This window comes from Suricata suricatta, chromosome 2 (assembly GCF_006229205.1).
Source record: "Suricata suricatta isolate VVHF042 chromosome 2, meerkat_22Aug2017_6uvM2_HiC, whole genome shotgun sequence".
NCBI classification, from domain to species: Eukaryota; Metazoa; Chordata; class Mammalia; order Carnivora; family Herpestidae; genus Suricata; species Suricata suricatta.
Genome location: NC_043701.1, coordinates 148,831,717 through 148,850,229, shown reverse-complemented (window position 1 = coordinate 148,850,229; position 18,513 = coordinate 148,831,717). Strand labels below are relative to the sequence as shown.

The 18,513-nt window shown below is 48.4% G+C and overlaps 1 non-coding gene across 1 annotated transcript; it reads left to right on the top strand.

The window, feature by feature from the left end:
• The first annotated feature begins 16,098 nt into the window (after positions 1-16,098).
• Positions 16,099-16,208, top strand: LOC115286166. The gene has a single exon (XR_003905912.1). It is a non-coding gene; the product is annotated as a U6 spliceosomal RNA (small nuclear RNA).
• The last annotated feature ends 2,305 nt before the right edge of the window (positions 16,209-18,513 follow it).

The window sequence follows — 18,513 nt, the reverse complement described above, 5'->3', positions numbered from 1 at the left end:
TTTGTATTCTAGTTCCCATTTGGCTGTGACCCAAGTTTTTCTAGCCATCCAAGCCTCCTTTTCTTCAAGGGCTAAAATCTGATTCCTTTACCACCCAGCTACTGACAACTCAAGATGTTATAACTCACCTGACTTTGAGTTTTACCAGCTCTCAAAGATTCAAGCTCATGTTTCCAGAATGCTATGAAACAGAAATTCTTGTTGATTTTTCTGCACTCACATAACCAGACCCACCCCAAAAAAGAAAGAATAATCCTGATTCAAACTCATCTTGGACAACCCTAGACAACTGAGATACTCAATTCAATTTAATTCAATAAAAATGTCTTAAATTCTCCTATGTGTCTGGCACTTTACCAGCTCTCGGAATTATGAAGATTAATATGACACAGGTCCTGCCCTCCCAAAGCTTGTTGCTAATTGGGAAAACATACATATAAACACAGATCTTCAATCTAATATGGGAAATGATCTCCCTTCCCCAAGGTGGAGGGAAGGTGAGCACAGAAGAAAGAGATTCCCCAACCCTAGAAAGGGCACCTCAGGTGGGATTTTGTAAGTAGCAGGCACCTGCACTAGCTCACCTGGAGCACACAAGGGAGCTGGGGAGACTTTAGAGGGGACAGGGTGGTAGGTAGCCTCACGGAGACTGGCCACAAACCCTATAGCTCTCAGCCTCAGCCAAAAGCCGCACACCCAAGCCTAGGACAGAAATCTAGTACTGTCTGCCCACAGAGAGGCAGGTTAGCGCTCATGAGTACTTGGACAAGGAATGAATGAATCAAAGATGGCCAGTGCAGGTCATGAATAAGAGTCCTCTCAGATGTTCTGTTGGAAATAAGACCCCCCCCCAGACCTTCACAGAATTTGGGGGTGGGTGGAACAAACCCTAGTTGTGGAGTTAATGGATGTTTCTGCCAGCCCTAGCAGAAGTGTGGTTCATAGCTGATTATAATTAATTTTATAAAAATTGAACACTCTGACCCTTGTGTGTATGTGTATACATATGTAAAATAAATGTGTGCATGATTACAGGAATAAGAACAAAGTCCAGAATAAATACAGAGGAGGGCACCTGACATAGACGTGGAGTCCAGTGAAATCTTCACAGAGAAGCTGATAGGTAAAGTGAGTCTTGAAGAGTGGGTTGATGGCTTACAGGTGAAGAGGGGCATAAAAGGGATCCAAGTCACGTGAACCACGTGGGAGGTGGGGGGCTGGAGGAAAAGACGGCAGCAGAAGATTTGCCTCTAGATGCAAGCCCACAGTCTTCTTAGGTTTTGCCTACTACTGTTTTCTAGTTTCTATTTGTGAACAGCCCCTGATACTTTGCACATGTTTGTGGGGCCCACTCTGGCCCTCTGTCTCCTCCTTAAGAACTACTCCAGAACCATAACCAAAAGAGTGTCTCGTTTACTTTGTTGTTAATTGGGCATTCGTAATCTTTCACCACAGCTAGGATGATAGGACATTCAAACTGAAGGTGGCTTAGCGATAACTTAGTGCAGAATTATCCCTGTGCAGATGCAGGAACTGAAGGCCAGAGAGGGGAAATGACCTGTCATCTGTTGTGCATCTCGATGGGGGTGGAGGAAAGTCAGTGTCCAGGACCCCTACTAGTTCATCCTGGGTTCAAAGTTCAGCAGCTTTTTTGGGTAATTTGCTCACCTTGTTCTATGTGGATGGGTCCCCATGTGCCCCTCAGGGTTGTGTGGCTGCAGACTCTGGGCTTACCTTGACTTCTGTCAGGTCTCAGTGCCTGCTGCATTGGGAGTTTATGACGGTGTGAAGGAATGGCTGAAAATGGAACTAGAGCTCTCCCACCTCAGGGGATGGCAGTACTCGGGGTCTGGGGAAGAAAACTGTCTTCCTCAGCAACAGAAATGAGCTCGGCAGCGATGGGAGTCAGAACTGACCCTGCTGTTTCCCTTCTTGTTCTGACAACCACCTCGGATTTCCATTTCACCCGCCCTCCACCCTCCAGTTCTCTGCTACTGCCATCTGGAGGCCAAGGGGCAGGAAAAGCATGTGAAGGAGACTTCCCAAAATATAAACCAAGGACAGAAAATGTGACTCTTGTCACCCAAGCAGCACAGGCAGAATGAGGCCCTTTAACTGACCCTGTCCAGGCACGGCAGGGAGTCACAGACCCTTGGACACCAGAACCCATCCCCAGGTGGCATCCATCATGACTCTACAATGGTTGACTGAAACTCCTCTTTAGAAATGCACTTCTCCTAAGAAGGGGGAACTTGAAAGGCTCAGGCTATTGGAAAGCAATGAAACTTCTAGATGGAGAAGCTGATAAAAAGGGGAAGAGAGACACATGAACAACAAGGAGTGTCCAGCCCAGGCAAGAGCTCTCAGCCAAGGATGGCTGCTGGCTGAGCGAGCGGCACCAGCTGGGGTACAACTGGGGGAGACACCTTGCATTTGGGCTACAGCCGCTCTGGGGAGGCTTCAAAGAAAAGTAATAAGTAGGTTAGTCGGCACTCAGCCAGCTGGAGATTTTCAGAAATGGGCCTTTCAGATACTCGCCAGTTTAGATCTTTATGCACTGAACTCATTTCAGGCAAAAATTACCCAATAAAAGAGATTCTAGACTGTGCTGTCATCTCCAGACAGTTCAGATCTCCTGTTCCATCCAGTGTGCAAATTCAGTTGGAAAGGGCAGTGAAATCTGGGGTCTGTGTGGGGAAGCCCGGTCCTCACCATGCTGTCACACATCATGACACACCATGGCCTCTTTAGTGATGGAAAGCATGGTGGTATCTGAGCATGTCCAGAAATCCACAAATTCTTTGACACTTCTCCTGTCAAAACATGGAATCTATTATCCCTTCCCTGGAATATGGGCCAATCCTAGTCACTTGCTCCTAACAAATAGAATGCTCTGGAAGTAACTTGCATGGCTAGATCATAAAAGGTCATGGTGCAGTTTCTGCTTTCTCTCTCTTGGTATCCCTATCCCTCTCTATCTCCCTCTTCCTCTCTCCCTCTCTATCAGGACGCTGACACTTGGCACCTGCCACCATCTTGGCACCCAGCCCCACCAGGCAGCCACATGGCAAAGCCACATGTGGGTGTGAGGGAGTGAATCCTCTGACAATTGAGGCCCCAGGCTGTCGAGCTGCCCCAGATGGTGTTAAGTGGAGCAGAGGTGAGCTGAACTCCCTGAGTCAAGCCCAAACTGCAGCTTCATGAGCAAATTAAATGTTGCTGTTAGTTTAAGCTGCTAAATGTTGAGGTGCTTTATCACACACCAACAGATATCCAGATCAGAAAGCTGTTCATTCAGACTTCTCATTTTTGTAGTATTTGGAAACTGAGGCCCCCGTGAGACAATGCCTGGCCATTAGGGTAGAGCTGCTGCTCAGACACTGACATCTGGCCTCCCTGACCAATGCCATATACTTTGCCCCACATGAGGATACACATTCTGTGTTTACTGGCATAGCACTCCCAGAAGGAGTAAGAAATGGCTACCAGGTGGCCTTACCTTGAGCAATCTCTATCTTCTCATACTGATGTCAGATGGTGGACAGGGCACCAGGGCTCCTGGGAATAGGCCCTCCTTGCATGCCATCTAGTGCTGTTTGTATAAAGAGTTCTGGGTACCTAGCAAGGGTTGGGGAGACAATGGTGGTGCTTTACCAGATCTCTGCACCCTGGGAGACAACCGCACATAGATATGAGGAAGGTAAAGCTGTTCCCAGTCCTGGAGTGGCGGCCTGGATACTCAGAGGGTCTCCTCTGGGGTGGAAGGAGCCAAGGGGCAAGGCTCTGTCCAGTTGGATCCCGGAGCTGGAAGAAACAGCAGTGAGCCTCATGCATGTGCTCTCTACTCAGGCATGAGGATAACATCCAGTTCCCCCACGGAGACAGCAGATAAGCCATCTTTCAGAGAGCTAATCGTCAGAAGAAAAACTACTGTGCCCCTAGGTGGATACAGATAGAATTCACAGGCTTCAAGGGACAGGGTGAAGTCCATGGGGTGGCAGTGTCACAAAGCAAAGAGGTGGGACCACTGGGAACCAGGGAAGGACCCCAGACCAGGTGATGGCTCTCGTTATTCATGCATGTACTTTAATGTGCATCTGGTAGTTCTGCAAGCAGCCAATCGGTCACCAAAAGTATGATGAATTGATTACTGGGAGCCCAGGACACCCCTAGGCTTTCTAGGGTAGCAATAGCTACTAAAATAGGCAGAGCCCTATTTTACGGACCCACACCACTGCACCTGCAGGACTCCCTAAAGGAAAGCTAAAGGCACAGGCAGTGTGGGGAGTGCCCCACACAGGGCAGGGATATGGAATCAGAGCTCAGAGAGACCTGAGCTTCATAGAGTTGGACAAGAGGGAAAGGCCTGTGGATGAAGGCCCACCGGAAACCAGAGAGAAGTTACCAAGCACTCCCTGAGCATGTGGCTGGAGCCTGCCTCGGACCAGTACTCTCCCACAGACCCAGCACCCTTCACCTGAGAAGGAAGCTCCTAGATCTGATCCCCACCTCTCCAGCCCATGCTGTCTGTCCACCCCAGCATCCCGCTTGCTCCCGTCTGCCTGTCCATCACCCTTGCTTGTTGATAAAACTCTGGGTCTGTTCTTCCACTCGGTGCTGCACTTCATTCCACCACTTTGCAGCTGCTGGGCTTGTTCAGGTCTGTCAGGAAAAGGCTCAGAGATTCAGAGGGGACTTCTGGCCTGATGAAGTAAGACACATCCACATTCCAGAGCAATGTAGGGCTCAGCATAATCAGGCTATAAACTAAGGCCACAGAGGAATGCTGTTTGAGCCCAACAAAGGGAGAGATCAGCTCTTAGGAGGCTCCAGGAAGACTTCCTGCAGGAAGGAGCATGTGACACATACCCTCAAGGATCTGTTGGATCTAAGGGTTGAACCGTGAGAGCAAATAAAAGAGGAAGATAAAAATCTAGACAAAAGACCAGTCCTAAACAAGGCTCAGTGATAAGAAATGCTGTAACTAAATCAGGGAAGACTCTCCTTCCTTGGTGGGCAGGAAGAGGACCACACTGTCACGATGCCCCACGTAGCCGGCTGAGGTAGGTCATTGGAGATGAGGAGAAGAGGCCATCCTGAGCAGGGAGAATGCAGCTGGGCCCAGCCTGATACACACACAAAGCAAGGGTGGGAATGTCAATCCATGTCCATCAGGGGGGCACCTTTGAGCACCAGGTACCCAGGCAGGAAGACCAATGGCAGGGGAAGTTCTGGGACAGCATTGCCCTGGGCCAGCCCTGATTCCCACCTAAGCTGTGAGGGCCATGGTTTACAATGCAGAACGCCCTGCTTCTCCATGTCCACACATGGTTATCAAGCACATGTCCAACCTCATTGCCCCAACCCTGCACCCTGTGTTATTCCCTCCCCCAGAGCCAGGGGCTGGGATGGGTCTGGGACACCTGCCCTCCCCAGCCAACCACTGTTCCTCCTGACTGTTCACCATGCATGGATGCTTGGCACGTGGGCCTCAGTCACCCAGTCCTTTCACTGGAGCTCATAAAGAGCGTAGACAGAGGGGCAGGAAGGCCTACTGGTAGATTCTCTTTTGGCAGCACAAAGATCTAAGGGACTCCCGTCAGGATGGACTGGGATGAGGTCCCTTCCTCAAATGGGGTTTCCAATTCATAGGACTGAGCAGGCTTACTGGGTCCCCATGACTCCAGTAGGACCTTGAAACCAGAAACGCTGGGGGGTCACTATGGTCTCTGAGAATTAGGCTTTCTTCACAGGGCACAGAGACTACCCCCAATCACAGAGAGTGAGCATACCACCTGGTTCTCCAAGGGGGAAGCATCCCTAATGCCTCCAGGTAATAATTAAGTCAAGGTGGTGCCTTTCGAGGGAGGTATATCCCCCATAATAAAGTGCACAGTACCAAAATGGTGAGGGGTGGTCTCATGGAAGGGGACTGTGCAAGAGCTGGACTTGGTCAACACAGGGCTCTCCAAGAGCTCATCTTCACGCCCTGTAGAGGGAGCCTTGGGGGAGCCCAGCCTCCTTCAAGTGTGTGCTGTGGCCTGGGGCTCTAGATTCCCCAGAGAGGCCCCTCACCCTTCCTCTGCATGCACACAGGCTCCAGGAGCCCTGCCCTGCTGGCAGCTTAGAGCAGGGGACAAAAAGCAAACCCTCTTTCCAGCGTGTCGAGCTTTGTGCTGGCTTAGCCTACCTGTGTGGCCAGCTGGTTGGCCTTACATGGCTGCTATGACTTGAGGCAACCTCCCTCATCTAGCTCAAAGGCCCAGTTCTTCATGAATCTTCACTTTTTTTTTAATCCTGCCTTATTCATTGTCACATGAACTTAAACCTAATGACATTATAATGAAAGGTAAGGAGTGTGGGGTGGCTAGGCCTGAACTGAACACCTCCTGCCTATCCCATCATTCATTTGGGCATCTGCTCCCAGATCTCTTGGAATCCCACAACCCACAGATGTGTTAGAAGTATGAGACCCCATTAACAGAGAAGAAAATCAAGGCCAGAGAGGAGAGGAATGTGTATACATCTCACAGCAAAGTAAATGACTTCTCCATTCAAACCATATGACTCCAAGGCTATATTATATCAGGATTAGCATAGCCCACCTGGGCAATAAAAGAATAAAGGTGGTTTCTTTTAAAAATTCTCTCTCTCTCTCTCTTTGTCTCTCAGTCTCTGTCTTTGATTACAAAAGCTGTAATCAAAACCACAGCACTGTTTTTCAGGACCTACCATCTTCCCTCCAATGTGGGTCCTACAGAAAGGATCTGTATAGGCAAGAAGCTTCTGTGGAGGGAGAAGCTGGATCTGGGTGGCTTTGAGTGTCCACCTGCTGAGGAAGTATTTTTCCTGCCTAACTCCCAGTTTCCACTCAGAACAGGCAGGAGAAGAAGCAGGCCACAGGTAGTCAGAGGCCCAGAATGAAGGTGAGCCAGAAACCATGCAGTTGGGGTCTGGGGGTACAGACCACGGTCAGGAGTCAACCAGCTCTCTACTCCCAGGACCCAGCTTCCCCTAGGGGCCTGCAGGAAGAGAGGAAGAGGGAGAGGGGGTGAGTCAGAGCCTCCAGTGCTGCAGCTGCTGCCACAATGGAGGCATTGAAACTGGTGTGGGCAGAAGCGGCAGGGGCAGGGAAGAAGAGCGTGGAGGGATGGGGCCACCAGGAGAGCCCCACATGAGAGGGCCTGATGTCTAAGGAGTCACAAGGAAGGAACTGCACTTTGAGGGAAGGGGCCTCCTGACCTTTAAGTCTGCCCTTGGTGCCACGAAGGGGGGGCAGGTCGGACCTCAAACAGCCCCCCTGGGCTCATGCCTGCATCTTATTATCTGCCCCGCCCCCAGATGCATCAAATGCCCATTGTTCTCAGATTCCCCAGCCTGCAGCCACTCGTGTCCTTGGCTAAAGCATGTGTTGTGGGCACAGTGACAGTAGAAGAGGAAGAGAGACTGAGTGCAGTCTGTGCCCTCCTCTACTCTTCCCCACCTGTCCTCAGTGCCCCAGGTCTTCAGTGCCACTGGAGGCTGGAGACAGGGCTCCTCTCCTCCCCGTCCCTGGAGCCTGTCCTTGAGGAGGGGCCTGGCCCCCAGACGGGTATCGTCTCCAGGCCCCAATGCAGTTCCCATGAGTTGGCATCAGCCTCTACACCTGATCTGATGCTAATCTGGTGCCTCACACCAGTGCCCTCACCCTCAGACCTGCAGGTCTATCGTCGTCTGCTGAGGACCAGCCTTCGCTCCTTTTAGATGATTATCAACAGCTGAACAGATTTTCTGGCAGGGGCAGGTTCATGTTCTTAACCTCCCAACATCCTTCAAATGTGCCCACTCCTCTCCTCTCCACCATCAGCACCTTACTCTCAGCTGCCCTCCTCCCCGCCTTGGACACCCTGGAATATTCTCCAAGCTTCTTGTCCTGACTCTCCAATCCATTTGCTTAAAAAAAAAAAGAAAAAAAAAGGTAAACCTGATTGTATCACTCACACCCTAAAATCCCTTCAAAATTTCCCCATTGCTTTTGACCTAGAGACCCAACTGCTTCTCATGTTCCAGAAGGCCTGGTGTGGTCTAGCACAGCCTCCCAGCTTCTATTATTTTCTTCACTTCCCTACTCTTTCATCGGACAATAAAGCTCCCAAGGTCAGGGGCCACATCTGGTTTGCTCTTAGACTATTGTGACTTCATCCTGGGCTCAAGCAGTAGTAATAAGTGAAAAACTGGAAGAATGAATGAATGAATGAATGAATGAATGAATGACCAAAGGAGGCAGCTGACTCTCTGGAAGGTAAAGAGGACCACTCCTTTTGCCCAAAGCATGTCCTATTAGTCTGATGCCCGAAGTTCCATGGAAGCTGGATTAGATCCCTCCCAGGTGTCTTTCAACTCTGTAGAGGGGCAGTTTGCCCTCTTTCAGACAGAGCCATCAGACTAGATGCTATGCCCGGGTCCTTTTATTTCACTGTTTCATGTGTCTGTGAGAAAGACCCTGGGTGTGTGTGTGTGTGTGTGTGTGTGTGTGTGAAGAGGGAGCCTGACTCTGGGCCACATGGACACAGAAGAGCCTTTATTCTGGCCGACTCTTGATCCCTCACTCTGACTAAGCCCATTGGTGCACTGTGGGGGGCTGGGGGGGCAGATAAAAAGAAAGGTCTTGAGGAATGCTGGGGAAGGAAGAGAAGCCGAGTGTCTGGATTGTGTGACCTCAGGCTACAACGCTACAGTGACTCTCAAAACATTCTCCCGTATCAGGAAGTTGGAATGTGAGTCACACTCTGCGCGCTCCCCCAAGTGTTTCTTGGCTGAGCGGAACTACAAATTGTTCAACTAATTGGGCTGCATTCTGAACTCAGCCTTCCTCCAAAGCAGGCCTCTTTCACAAGCCTCCCACAGGACTGACCTGTGGGGACTCTTGCCACCTGTGGTCAGGAGAGTGAGCTGCACTGGGGCAGGTGCCACAGTGAGGAAGAAGGAGCTCCCAGTCACTCAGTGGGGGCAGGAGATGTTGCCTAAGAGGACACATGATCTGGCATTGCTCAGTTTGCAAAGAATTCGCCATCTACAATGGTTAGATCCATAAAATAATCCTGTGAATTTAGCAGAGCAAGAGTGCATTGTCATTGCTTCGCACGTAAAGTCAATGAAGCTCAAACAGTGCCTGCAATGTCTGTGGTTGCAGAGTGGGGGGCAGCGGGGGCAAACAGAATCAGGCAGGCAGCATCCCTGGGGGTGATAGCCCATCTCATGACACTGCTCTCTGGGGACTTACAAATTCCACCATAGAGGTTACGGGTAGACTGTGGGAATTTTTCATGAGTCTTTTAAAAAGCTATCATTGGTGTAAGTTGGTTTTGCAGACAAAATGGGGAGAGCTAGCTAAATCATGGCATAATGGTAATTGCACTGAGTTCACACCAGAGAACAAAGAGGAGCCAGAGAGATTAAGAAACAGAAGACAGGATCCTCAGACCTCTGAACCTACTACCTGGGCCTCTGTGGGCTGCTGGGGGCGGGGTGTGTGTGTGTGTGTGTGTGTGTGTGTGTGTGTGTGTGTGTGACTGTAAACCCACCTCCCTCAAAGCATTGTCCAGCCCAGCTAACAAACACAGATGTCTTCAGTATAAAAGGAAAAGCAAGATGACAGATAGAAATGGTATTTTTGTGTATTTATTTTCCATCAATTCTTGTATACCACCCTGCCTCCAGTCTGTCTTGTTGGAAGGAAAATCAGGAGCAATAAAATACTCAATATTCAATTTTTTGAACCCCCAAACTAGTTCTTAAAACTCAGATAATAGTGAGAAAAGCTAAAACTTGCAATTTTCAATAGCCAAGTTGTGGTAAGATAATTTTAGAGTCTAAAGGCCAGGCCTCGGGGAAGCAGGGATAATTTTCTTCCCCTAATGGCAGACTATTCTGGAGGGAATAGATGAGCATCAGGGCCTGGACTAGGAGAGAGAAAGAGGTTGTGATCTGGGGGACCAGAAAGAGAGAAGAGGTCAGCACTGAAAGAACCTTTCATGCAGCACCAGAGGCCACTGACTGGACGATCACCTTCTGAATGGCCATGGACATCACCTGCATTGAGAAGCCAAGTGCGCCATTGTTCCCACTGCTGGGGAGTCAGGTCACGCAGCCACCACTGTCCACATGCTGCACACAGAAATGTGTGCAGAAGCCATTCCGCCAATGCACACACATGAGGGCTTCTCCATTCCCTGTCCAGACTGTCCTTTCAATGGAGCACTCTCCCAGCTCTCATGAGTCTCCTGAGACAAGGCTGCCACCCCTGATACCCAGAGGGGCAGAGGCGGGAATGCAAGGAAAGGTCCCAGCCCCTGAACGTGATGAGACTGCATGGCGATGACCTTCAGCTCTGTCCCTTTACAATAACACTTCATCAGCCCCACAGCAGAGTGGAGGTTGCAATGGTTAGGTCTCATTCATTTGTAAAATGAAATTCAGTGATGGGACTGTCTCATCTTCAGCTTGAGTTGTCCAGCACATGCCACATGGACACCCCAAGGAGAACTGCCCTGTGCATAGCTTTTCCAGGGGGTCAGGGGCTTTGTTTGTATCGCAGGAACTCAAGGCCCAAGCCCAGGCAACAGGAAGAGATAAGAAGAGGCTTGGATGGCCAGGCCTTGCACACCTCTCCCTGAGAGGTTCCCTCCCACGGCTGGGATGGAGAGGTGGTGTTGGGCTGCCTGTAATCCCTTTGTTCACCATCTTCTCAATGTCCCTGCCTACATTCTGGAATAAGGTTACAACTTCAGGCCTCATAGAGCTTTCTTCAGAACAAGAGTCCTGCTGGGGTGGTAGGTGGCTCAATAGGTTATGTGGCCAACTCCGGAGTTAGTTGTGATCTCACAGTTCATGAATTCAAGCCCTGCATCGGGCTCTGTGCTGACAGCTCAGAGCCTGGGGCCTGCTTCGGATTCTGTGTCTCCCACTCTCTCTGCCCTTCCCCAGCTTGTGCTCTGTCCTTCTCTATCTCTCAAAAGATGAATAAACATTAAAAATTTAAAAAAAAAAAGAACAAGAGCCCTGTAGATATAAGATAAGGGAAGGTGTGAACAGTCTTAACTAGTGGAAAATTATCAAGGTGCCCGTATGTACACTGGACTGGGTTATCCCTGGGAACGGACACCTGGAAGAGGCACTGGAATTTGGGAGTCCACGGCAAGAGATGCTGAGGGAGTGAAACGATAGTAAGCCCTGCCTGTCTCACCTCGGCAGCCTCTGAATAGACACATATTACCCCAACCTGCTCTTGCCTTCCCATCAGTGGGACCCTGGCCATCTCAGGATGGGAGACCAGGGCTTAAGTCTGGGATTGAAGGGAAAGACAGAAGAGAACTGATCATTGTCCTGATGCCTGGGCACCCACCATAGCCTCTCTTGAGCAGGCAGGGCCAGCACAGGGATGGCGAGGGGACCAGGGAAAGGATGTTGAAAACAAAGCCTCAGGGCACCTTCTTCGTAAGAAGGGTAACACCCTTTGTTTGTCAGGCTTCTTGAAGTGTCCTAGAGAGTAACACATCCACCGTCAGGCACCAGGATGCAGAACTGAGGATGGTAAAGGGAGCTGACACCTGGGGTCTGACAAGGACATGCCACACCTGACTGATGTTCTCCACGGATGCTCCATCACTAAACCCTCAGACACCCTCAGGAGAAGTAGGTTTCCAGATGAGGAAAGAAAGGCTTGAAGCCAGGAGCCAGGAAGACAATTCAGGAAGGCGCATTTGAGCTCCTTAAGATGAAAGGTTGTTCAGTTCCTTTGCAAGTTTGAGATTCCTTGATTCTATCTGTCCATTGTTGTGAGTACAAGAGTGACAGTGTGCGTGCCTGAGGCTGAGGATGTGAACACTAGTTTCCTTCATGCTAGTAAAATCACAAAACACAGATGCTTAATTTCTAAACGTTCCCCCAGAGGTAGCATTGCTTTTATTAAAATGATAAAGAATAAAGGAATAAACAGAAAGAACTAGTTTTGTCAGAAGGGATTCAGTAGTTTGTTTGCATTTCTAGCTTCTAGGGCTTGACATAATTCAATGGCTTGCCTTTACCTGAGTTTTCCTGAGTTATATACACACGTGCATATCCACACATGAGCAACATACATGTGAACACACACACAACACTCTGGGTAGCTTGCTAAGCTACCTCTGGCCCTGCATTAGTCACATTCTTTCCTACAGAACAATGCCCTCCTCGCTCTGGGTTGATTGTCTTTTATGATTAATGAACATTTTAAATCCTCACAAATTCTGCAGACTGGCTTTGAAAAGCACTAAACAATCTCCCAGCTGTCATCAGGATGTGCTTTAGAGTCTGCGATGAGAAAGTGCACAGGGGCATCTGTGGAGGAGGGGCAGGGTGCTGGACACAGGCCACTGGGATCTAAGCCGTCCAGCTTCCTCGCTGTGTGACCTGAAGCAGATGCCTTATCCTCTCTGAACCTCAGTACCTTTATTTGTAGCTGGAAATGTGATAGCACCTCCACTGGTGTGGAGATGAAATAGTTAGCACAGAGCAGTGTTTAGAATAGCACCTTTGGTGTCATAAGGCAGGAACTCCAGATCCTCCTCCTGTGGGCTCAGACACCCAGGATCTGCGAACCGTCAGGAGGTTTGGAGCTCTGTGCCCACCAGTAGCCACACACAGATTGAGTCTGGAAACTCTAGTGGTTTGGGCCTTTAGTTTCTATGGAGTTGGACCCCACAGTGCTGGCTCTTTCTTCCATTTCTTGAGTGATAATAACCCATTGGGCCTGTGAATGTTGCTCTTGGACCCTGGCTTATTGGGCTCAGCATTGACTCCATGTCTACCCAGTTCAGGGGTTGGTGTCATTCCCACCCTTGTTTGGGAGCTGTTTCCACAACACAGATCCTTCCAGAATTGCATTGCTATCATCTCCTGGACAAAGAGTGCAAACCCTGTTCAGAGTCTCCTGTGGCCCCAAGATGAGAAAAAGGAAGCCAAAGCAATCTCTTGAAATGGTTCAAAGACTAAGCAAAGCACACCATTTGAACTGCACTGGACAGACTTTTAGGAACAGTGGCCCCTGGAGAATGGCAAATTCTCACTGGGCCAAACGCAGGGAAGTGATCTCGCCTACCCCACAGGCATCCTGCACGTGGCCCATTTGAATGTACTGAGATGCACAGTGACTTGACAAAGATGCCCGAGTGGAATGGTCCGGGGGGGATGTGCTCTGACTGGCACACGCAGTTGTCATTGCCAGCGACACCCCAAAGCTACTGCAACTTTGGCTCAAAGATGAGCATATTTCTGTTCTGTTTTTTAAATCTTTTAATGGCTCCTAACTTCCTTTTCAGTACATAATAACAAAAACATCACTAACAATAATGATGATAATTTCATGATTTGGAATTATTGAAACCTACAGTACTGTGCTAAGAACTTAAAGTGGCCTTGCCTAATGTCTTATGATACACAGTAAACAGGCAGTACTGTCATCCCTCTTTTTTTTTAATTTTATGTCTTTATTTTTGAGAGAGAGAGAGACAGGGTGAGCTGGGGAGGGACAGAGAGAGAGGGAGACACAGAATACAAAGTAGGCTCCAGGCTCTGAGCTGTCAGCACAGAGTCTGACGCGGGGCTCAAACCCACGGACTGTGAGATCATGACCTGAACCCAAGTCAGATGCTTAACTGACTGAGCCACCCATGCACCCCTGTCATCCCTCTTTACAGATAAGGAAACCGAGACCTGGGGAGATAGGCACGCAGACAGTGAATGATAGAGGCAAGACACAAACCCACCTGCTTCTCCACAAATGATTTTTCTAGATTGTCTATTGTCATCAGCGTCTCCATGTCCCTGCTACAGTGTTCTCTGCTTCTCAAGGATATGCCTGGAACCCCAGCACCACTGTCCCCCTGGGTCCAGGTTAGGTCAGTCTGGACACTGGGATCTGGAGTTCAGAAGTGGAGAAATAGTGTCTTTCTCTGTCCTGCAGCCACAGTCATTGGTCTCTGGGTGCTGCACGGAGGTGACATACACAGATCGGCAGCTCTCAGGTCTCCAGGTGTCCTGGCAATGCCTGGTTTGATCCTGAAGCCCCTGCAGTCACGTTGATGACTTCTCTTTGACTGCTGTCCTGGAAGTCCTGAGGAGGACTTCCTGACTTCCACCCTCCAGTCTCTCCCATGGTGGAAAAAGCCCCTAGGTCCCCCATGTTAAATCTCTCTCTACTCAGATTACCTGGAACGGCTCTGCTTCCTTCCATAACCCTGAGCAAGGCCCCTCAGTTACAGCTCACAGGGTCCGAAGCAGTGCCAGCCAGAGACATCATCCACACTCCTTCCCGCACACCCTCTGCCGAATTCCTGCTCACACCAGGTTTTTCCCTGATGCCAAGCCCTTTCCACCTGCAGGCTGAGAGCTCATTTCTCCAGGAAGTCTTTCTGGACCCAAGGACCCAGTTAGGTCTCCTTGCTTCACGCTTGCTACACCGTGTGCAGCAAACATCCTGCTTGATGTCAAGCTCTACGAACAAGCAATTATGTCCATTTTGCACCATTGTGCCAGCACAGGGCCTATACATAGACTTGGTGTTAATGGATAAAATAGATGAAATATGTTGGAAAGGCTTTGAGATCATGATGCCTGGTAGAGGGAAAGAGAATATATGCAGTCAAATCCCTGAAGTCTGATAAAGGAATGCATATCGGCACAGACTCTGAGCTGGGTGGGCTCCACAACGTACAAAGGTGAGCCCACTAGGAGCCCACATCCGGGAGGTGTGAACACGTATACGAGTCTGGTGGCCTCTGCGCAGCTGCATTCTGTTAAGGTTTCTGGTGACTTCTGCCTCCTTTTGTCCCTCTAGGAGCCGTATTTGTGCCTGAAGGAAAAGCAGTGCCAGGAAGGAGCCCATTTCCAGATGTCAGGAAGGCCACCTCTGCCCTCTGCGGATGGCTTATTTTAGTTCCAGAACTTTCAACAAGAGTAACCCGTTGATATCAGGTCCTTAAACAGCATACTTAAAGAATGAGTTTACACCACTTAACCATTTTTATATATTTCATCAAGGACTAGGAAAGCAAACTTTTTTTTTTTAACCAAACAGAGTAACGGTCTCACCTGTCATCACTGCTAGGAGGGAGAGGGGAAGCTGGAACACCACCGGACGGCCAAGCCCCGTGAAGCTGTGACCCGGTTTTAGCTTGCGAAAGTTCTGCAAAGGTGCTTTTAAAACCCTACACGATTTGGTATAGATTACACTGGCGAGCGGCAGAGTCCAGCGTTTCCACACCACCTGTCATCTGTGGTTGGCTTACAGCCGCTGCCCCTCAGCCCCCCTGGCCCAGGGCTCCTCACCCGCTGCCCCCAGGACAGTGTGTCTGGGGCTGCATCTCACCCCACCATCCAAGAAGTGTGTTGTGGTCAACAAAGCTTAAAGCCGAGACACCACCAGGAGTACCCACACAAAAGCAGGTGACAGGAGAGGAGCCAATAAAAGGATCCAGTGAAAGAGGCCACAAGGGAAGGAAAGCCACCAGGTCTATCCGAATAATATGGACCTCTGCCGCCCTCTAGCAGGCGCTGGCGGCACTGCCTCCGGTGCCACGGAGCCCAGGAACAGACAGCAGGCTCGAAGCTGTTACAACCTCAGACACTGCCTGGCACTGTCTGCCGGTGACCTTGGGAAGTTATTGAAAACAGCCGTGCAGTTTTCTCTTTTATAAAGGGGGCTGGGGGGCAATACTACTCCTCACCTCCTATAAGACTGTTATGAGGTTTAAACGGCCAAGATGGAATCACAGGGACCGGATTTAACCTCCTGACCAAGAACCGCTGCAGGGTGGGGGACGAGACTGACCAAATATCTGAAATAACTGTTTTCAACACATAGCACAGACACAAAGTGTAGGGATCTCTGAGAGAGAGGAAACAAATGATCTCTTTGGTTGCCCATCTCACTGACCCCATGGCACAGGGAGAGGACCCTGGCATAGCTTGCAGCTTCCCTGAGTTGAGGAGACAAAGCTGAGAGTCCGAAGAAACCAAGGCAGATACTGAGGATCTGGAGCAAGAGAGAGCTGCAAAGAGACACAGCTCTAGAGAACCCCAGAACTGGCTCGGGTAGCACATATACTCACGTTGGAATGATACAGAAAGTAATATTAGCCTGGCCCCTGCACAAGGATGACCCACAAATTCGTGAAACTCCAGAGAACTCCAGAGAAAGGGTCCCCTCTAAGTACGTAGCAGAGTACTGATCAGCACAGACATGTGGAGAAACTACCAGAGACCAGGAGAGAACCACCTGACGTCACTGCAGGGCAGGGTTCCCAGCACTCACACAGGACGGGAATAGCGTCTCTTCCCTCAAGGCAGACTGAAACTTCACAAACAGTAAGGCATCAGCTGGATCTTGCTTGCTTCAGGACTAGGGAATGATTACCCCCAGAGTAAACACAGCTCCAGCCCTGCTAAGAAATTTAAAGGCATGACCTGAGAGGGTGTAACTGTTTCTATGTAACTTAACCGTATCGCAGGACAAAGCTCCAAAAAAACATGCAGTAAAACAAAAATACCCAGCATACAACATAAAAAGTAACAATGTCCAGCGTTCCATTAAAAAAAAAAAGGGCACACATGCAAAGGGGCAGAGAAAATAACCCATAACGAGAAGAAAACTCCATCAACGGATTGAGTGCCAAAACAGGACACATTAAAACCGGTGGGATAGGAATCAAGCAAGGAGGGGAATTTATGGGACCAAACTAGGTTTGGAAGCAAGAAAAATTTCAGGTCTATGTTGATCACCTTCCATCTTTTAAGGAAAAATAGAAAAGAAGAGCAAATTATACTGAACATAAACAGGAGAAAGGAAATAATAAAGATCAGGGCATAAATCATGGAACAGAAAATAGAAGAACAAGAGAGAAAAATCAGTGAAAATAAAAGCTAGAAGTTTTTTTTTTAAAGAAGACCAATAAAATTGATAAACCCCTGGTCAGATGGATGACAAAATAAGAGAAAAGATTCAAACTACTAATGTCAAGAATGATAGTTGTGATATAATTCTAGATTCTACAGCTTCTAAAAGAAAAAAAGGAGAATATTGTGGAAAAACTTGAGGCCAAAATATTCAACAAATGAAATAAAATGGACAAATTCTCTGAGAGCCAATATCAATGCTCACTAAAAAGTAACAGATAACCTGACGGTGCCCTATATCTATTTTTAAAAGTAAATGTATACCTTAAAATTTTCTCAAAAGAAAAACTCCAGGTTTTGTTATGCAATATTAAGGAAGAACTAATACAAATTCTATAATACTCTTCCAGAAAATTGTATAGAAGGAAATATTTCTCAGCCCATTCTAAGAAGCAAGTATCGCCCTGAATCAAAACCAGACAGACTTTATAAGAAAACTATTGGGGTGCCTGGGTGACTCAGTCGGTTAAGCGTCCGACTTCGGCTCAGGTCATGATCTCATAGTTTGTGGGTTCGAGCCCCATGTCAGGCTCTGTCCTGACAGCTAGCTCAGAGCCTGGAGTCTGCTTCAGATTCTGTGTTTCCCTCTCTCTCTGACCCTCCCCTGCTCATGCTGTCTCTCTCTCAAAAATAAATAGAACATTAAAAAAATATTTAAAAAAATAAAACTATCGACCAATATCCTTAAGAAAATGAATACAAAAAAAAGCCAAATTTTAGCAAATTAAATACAATGGTGTAAAAAGATAATACATCATGACAAAGTGAGATATAGTCGAGGAATACAAAATCTACTTATGATTTGAAAATCAATCAATGCAATTCACCATATTTATCAATTAAAAAAGAAAAAAACAAATAAGCATCTCAAAAGACACAGTAAAAACATCTTCAAAAACTCCAACCTTCAGGGCACCTGGGTGGCTCAGTCTCTTAAGTGTCTGACATCAGCTCAGGTCATGATCTCACTGTTCGTGAGTTCAAGCTCCCGCATCAGGCTCTGTGCTGACAGCTCAGAGCCTGGAGCCTGCTTCGGATCCTGTATCTCCCCCCCCCCTCTCTCTCTCTGCCCCTCCCCTGCTCATGCTCTCTCCTGAATCCAACCACCTCTCACAAAACTGCTGCTAGCCTGAACCCAGCCACCGTTACCTCTCACTGGGATAATTTAGCGTTTTATCTGATCTCCTAGCTTCCACCCTTCCTTTCAATGAACGGTCCACAGAGCAACCAGAATAGCCATTCCATGTGAAACCTGACATCTCTCTTTTCTTTGCTCACAGCCTTGGCCAGAACTTCAAACACCACATCAAACAAACGGCGATAGTGGGCATCCTGATCTTGTTCCTAAATTGGAAGAATAAGAATCTAATGTTCTCCATTAAATATTAGGTTTCTGTAGGATCTTTGAACATAACTTTTGCCAACCTGAGAAAAATTTCCCCCATTTCAATTTTCTATTTTTTAATCATAAAAGTTGAACTTTGTAAAATACTTTCCTATGTTAATTTAAATTGTTCTGTGATTTTTCTCTAGAAGTCTTTT